General features: G+C 48.9%; 1 non-coding gene across 1 annotated transcript; it reads left to right on the top strand.

The window, feature by feature from the left end:
* Window positions 1-4,920: 4,920 nt before the first annotated feature.
* LOC125773913 (5.8S ribosomal RNA) lies at window positions 4,921-5,078 on the top strand. The gene has a single exon (XR_007420462.1). It is a non-coding gene; the product is annotated as a 5.8S ribosomal RNA (ribosomal RNA).
* Window positions 5,079-5,115: the final 37 nt, after the last annotated feature.

Below are 5,115 nucleotides of genomic sequence, written 5' to 3'. Positions count from 1 at the left end.
ATAATCACGCTCTACGCTCAGTATGACAGCTGCAAGGCAATCACTCGCTAAGTTCAGAGCTAATACATGCAACACGCCGGCATTGTTTCCACCGACGCATGGATTCAAGACTGGTGCACTTATTAGTTAAACCGTTCGCCTCCGGGTGTTTCGAGTTCAAGTCTGGATGAGGATTGTTCTTGCTGGTAATAGCTTGAGCCCCTGAATAAGGGGCCGAAGCGTACATCTTGAGAGTAAATGTACAACATATTACCAAATCGGCACCGTGGGTTCTGGTGCAAGTGATGTAACCATGAAAGATGTTGAGCAGCCCAACATCGGTTTACACACGCATAAGGGGTTTATTGTTATCTGTAGGTTGCGCATACACCATACCCGGTGTAAAGTGCCGTGGTCCCCCAGGGGGCTGCATCAAAACGTTCGCCATGCGAACTACCCAATGGAACGAACTCGATGTATTGAAAGAGATGAACAATTAATAGCGAGAATAGGGGCCCGGAAGCAATTCCGCGGCCCTACGGTCGATTCAAGAGTTGAAACGTTGTACAATCGTGGATAGCACCTAGTGCTAATATGGTGAGAGATAATGTGTGAGGAAATTTAGTTTCCTAAAGTTTAGTTAGTGGTTTCCGTTGTGCCCTAACAAACTTAAAGTTGGTGGTGACCGTTACACCCCAACAAATTGGTGCCTTACCCAACACCAAAGAGCCATTCCATATGGTTCTAGAGAGAGAGAGTTGTGTGGAAATTTATTTCCCACTAAGCGAGTGTGTGTCTGTAGTGGAACGAATTCTGGTTGATCCTACCAGTAATATACGCTTGTCTCAAAGGTTAAGCCATGCATGTCTAAGTACAAACATAAATGAATGTGAAACCGCATAAGGCTCAGTATAACAGCTATAATTCACAAGATCATCCTACCACTAGTTACTTGGATAACTGTGGAAAATCCAGAGCTAATACATGCAACATGCCGGGACTGTTGCCCTCGCGGGTAGCTGAACTGGTGCACTTATTAGTTAAACCAATCGCCTCCGGGCGGCTTGAGTTGAAGTCTGGATAAGGACGCAGATCGTATGGTCGCTTGTCGACTGACGACAGATCTTTCAAATGTCTGCCCTATCAACTATTGATGGTAGTGTAGAGGACTACCATGGTTGCGACGGGTAACGGGGAATCAGGGTTCGATTCCGGAGAGGGAGCCTGAGAAATGGCTACCACATCCAAGGAAGGCAGCAGGCGCGTAAATTACCCAATCCCAGTACGGGGAGGTAGTGACGAGAAATAACAATATGGACCTCTCTAACGATGGTCCATAATTGGAATGAGTTGAGTATAAATCCTTCAACAAGGATCAAGTGGAGGGCAAGTCTGGTGCCAGCAGCCGCGGTAATTCCAGCTCCACTAGCGTATATTAAAGTTGTTGCGGTTAAAACGTTCGAAGTTGATTGCCCGTCCAGACACGTGACCGCCACGGGCGCCCGGTTACACGCCGGGGCCGTTCGTGCGCGCGCTCACGGCTGCGACTCACAATGGTGTACTTGGGCGTTACTCTGTGAACGAGTACCGTGCTACCGGTTAACTCCGGCACGGGCTCCTCATGGTGCTCAAGATACTCACATTTACCTTGAACAAATTAGAGTGCTCAAAGCAGGCTAAGACAAAGCGTCCGGCCCCCCCGTGGGGTTGGCGTTGGCCGAGAATAATCTTGCATGGAATAATGGAATATGACCTCGGTTTATACGATTTCGTTGGTTTGTCAGAAACCTAGAGGTAATGATTAACAGAAGTAGTTGGGGGCATTGGTATTACGGCGCGAGAGGTGAAATTCGTAGACCGTCGTAGGACCAACTGAAGCGAAAGCGTTTGCCATGGATGCTTTCTTTAATCAAGAACGAAAGTTAGAGGATCGAAGGCGATTAGATACCGCCCTAGTTCTAACCGTAAACGATGCCAATTAGCAATTGGGAGACGCTACCCCTATTCGGTGCTCTCAGTCGCTTCCGGGAAACCAAAATCGGGTTCCGGGGGAAGTATGGTTGCAAAGTTGAAACTTAAAGGAATTGACGGAAGGGCACCACAAGAAGTGGAGCTTGCGGCTTAATTTGACTCAACACGGGAAAATTTACCAGGTCCAAACTTATCGAGGTAAGACAGATTGATAGCTCTTTCTCAAATTTAAGGGTAGTGGTGCATGGCCGTTCTTAGTTCGTGGAATGATTTGTCTGGTTAATTCCGATAACGAACGTGACTCAAACATGCTAACTAGAACGCTGTCAGCAGTGCGCCTCCGGGCGCACCTGACGTTACAGCCGGGCGGCGCCTTCACGGGCGGTCGTCGGCTACGTTTGCCCTGCTTAGCGGGACAACTTGTGTTTAGCAAGCTGAGAATGAGCGATAACAGGTCCGTGATGCCCTTAGATGTTCTGGGCTGCACGCGTGCTACAATGTGGGTCGCAGCGTGTTCTCGCCAATAGGCGCCCCCATTCCGAGAGGAACGGGAAATCACTAAAATGCCCATCTAGTCGGGATTGGGGACTGCAACGGTCCCCATGAACCTGGAATTTCTAGTAAGCACTAGTCATTAGCTAGTGCTGATTACGTCCCTGCCCTTTGTACACACCGCCCGTCGCTACTACCGATGGATTATTTAGTGAGGTTTCTGGAGGCTTACCTTCCGCGGTTCCTTCGTGAGCTGCAGCTGGCATGGCTGAAGTTGACCGAACTTGATGATTTAGAGGAAGTAAAAGTCGTAACAAGGTTTCCGTAGGTGAACCTGCGGAAGGATCATTACTGATGATCGTCCGCGAGTGACCAACCATGAGCTGCCTTCGGTGTAGCTCGGTCGCTCGCTTGCTATGTGTCAGAATTTGTTGAAAGCCAACTCGTTCGTTGTACACTTTGATGGGTGACCATCACTGTGTCTCCGTGCCGAGCTAGATCTCCCCTAGCCGTAAGGCACTTGAACGCCCCTTCGACGACGAGTTGCATGTGTGTGGTATGTGTCAGAATCTGGTGAAGCTTTCTGCATGTGATGTGCCTTGTGTGGATCCGTGGCCATTGCATTGTGTCTGGTGCTTAGATACCCAGACACTTAGAACGCTTGCGCGGAAAGCAAACTCGATCGTTGTACACTTTGATGGGTGACCATCACTGTGTCTCCGTGCCGTGCTAGATCCCCCCTAGCCGTAAGGCACTTTGAACGCCCCTTCGACGACGAGTTACAAGAGTGTGGTATGTGTCAGAATCTGGTGAAGCTTTCTGCATGTGATGTGCCTTGTGTGGATCCGTGGCCATTGCATTGTGTCTGGTGTGTAGGTACCCAGACACTTAAGCAAACTCGATCGTTGTACACTGTGATGGGCGAGCATCACTGTGTCTCCGTGCCGTGTAAGAGCTCCCCTGGCCATCAGGCACTTGAAAGGTCCTTCGACGACGAGTTACAATAGTGGTGTGTTAGATACGTCAGGTGATGGTATCTACTGTTGTGCAATACGTATCCGGCCACGGCACGGAACGAACGGGAACTGTGGTGCAGACATACAAAGAGTTAAGCCTATTAGTCATTAACTCTAAGGACGGGGCCATGGGGCGGTACGCAAAGGATACGGATGAGCGAGTATGCAGGCCCAATACTCAATAGCTCGATCCGATCCAAGCACATGAGTTGACTGCGGCGCCAGGTTAACCAATGTGCTAGATTCTATTTGGCCAGTAGAATCTTGTGTCTTATGCGATTTGATACCAAGACACCAGAACGAAAGTTAGTTGAAGAGTTATTAAACTCTTATGAAGTATGGTTGTGCAATCACAACTTATGACTTTAACCTATAAAGTGGATATGGACTTGCAATTATAACATGGAATCTCTACACACCCCATGAGCTCGATCCAATCCACGCACACGAGTTGCCTGAGTAGCGACAGGTATACCGATGTGCAATACGTATCCGGCCACGGCACGGAACGAACGGGAACTGTGGTGCAGACATACAAAGAGTTAAGCCTACTAGTCATTAACTCTAAGGACGGGGCCATGGGGCGGTACGCAAAGGATACGGATGAGCGAGTATGCAGGCCCAATACTCAATAGCTCGATCCGATCCAAGCACATGAGTTGACTGCGGCGCCAGGTTAACCAATGTGCTAGATTCTATTTGGCCAGTAGAATCTTGTGTCTTACGCGATTTGATACCAAGACACCAGAACGAAAGTTAGTTGAAGAGTGATTAAACTCTTATGAAGAATGGTTGTGCAATCACAACTTATGACTTTAACCTATAAAGTGGATATGGACTTGCAATTATAACATGGAATCTCTACACACCCCATGAGCTCGATCCAATCCACGCACACGAGTTGCCTGAGTAGCGACAGGTATACCGATGTGCAATACGTATCCGGCCATAGGCACGGAACGAACAGGAACTGTGGTGCAGACATACAAGGGCCATGGGGCGGTACGCAAAGGATACGGATGAGCGAGTATGCAGGCCCAATACTCAATAGCTCGATCCGATCCAAGCACATGAGTTGACTGCGGCGTCAGGTTAACCGATGTGCAATACGTATCCGGCCATAGGCACGGAACGAACAGGAACTGTGGTGCAGACATACAAGGGCCATGGGGCGGTACGCAAAGGATACGGATGAGCGAGTATGCAGGCCCAATACTCAATAGCTCGATCCGATCCAAGCACATGAGTTGACTGCGGCGCCAGGTTAACCGATGTGCTAAGAGAGTTGTTCCTGGGCCTTCAAAGTGACTTCAAAACTATCTTAGCGAATGGTGGCCATGGGCGTAGACATGAGCCACAAGTCACAAGGCCTGGGACTATTGGGTAATAAAGACAACTTAGTCAGAAAGTTAGTCTTTGGACGTACCACCGGGATTGTGTTACATTGGGAACCTTACTATAAAACCCTAGGCAGGGGATCACTCGGCTCATGGATCGATGAAGACCGCAGCTAAATGCGCGTCACAATGTGAACTGCAGGACACATGAACACCGATAAGTTGAACGCATATTGCGCGTCGGACGATTAAACCCGGCCGATGCACACATTCTTGAGTGCCTATCAATTCCTTGATATACAACAAACCAAACTTCAGGG

This window comes from Anopheles funestus, assembly GCF_943734845.2.
Source record: "Anopheles funestus chromosome X unlocalized genomic scaffold, idAnoFuneDA-416_04 X_unloc_62, whole genome shotgun sequence".
Taxonomy (NCBI): Eukaryota; Metazoa; Arthropoda; class Insecta; order Diptera; family Culicidae; genus Anopheles; species Anopheles funestus.
Note: the sequence above shows the minus strand (reverse complement) of the source record. Positions and strands in the feature narration are given on the sequence as shown.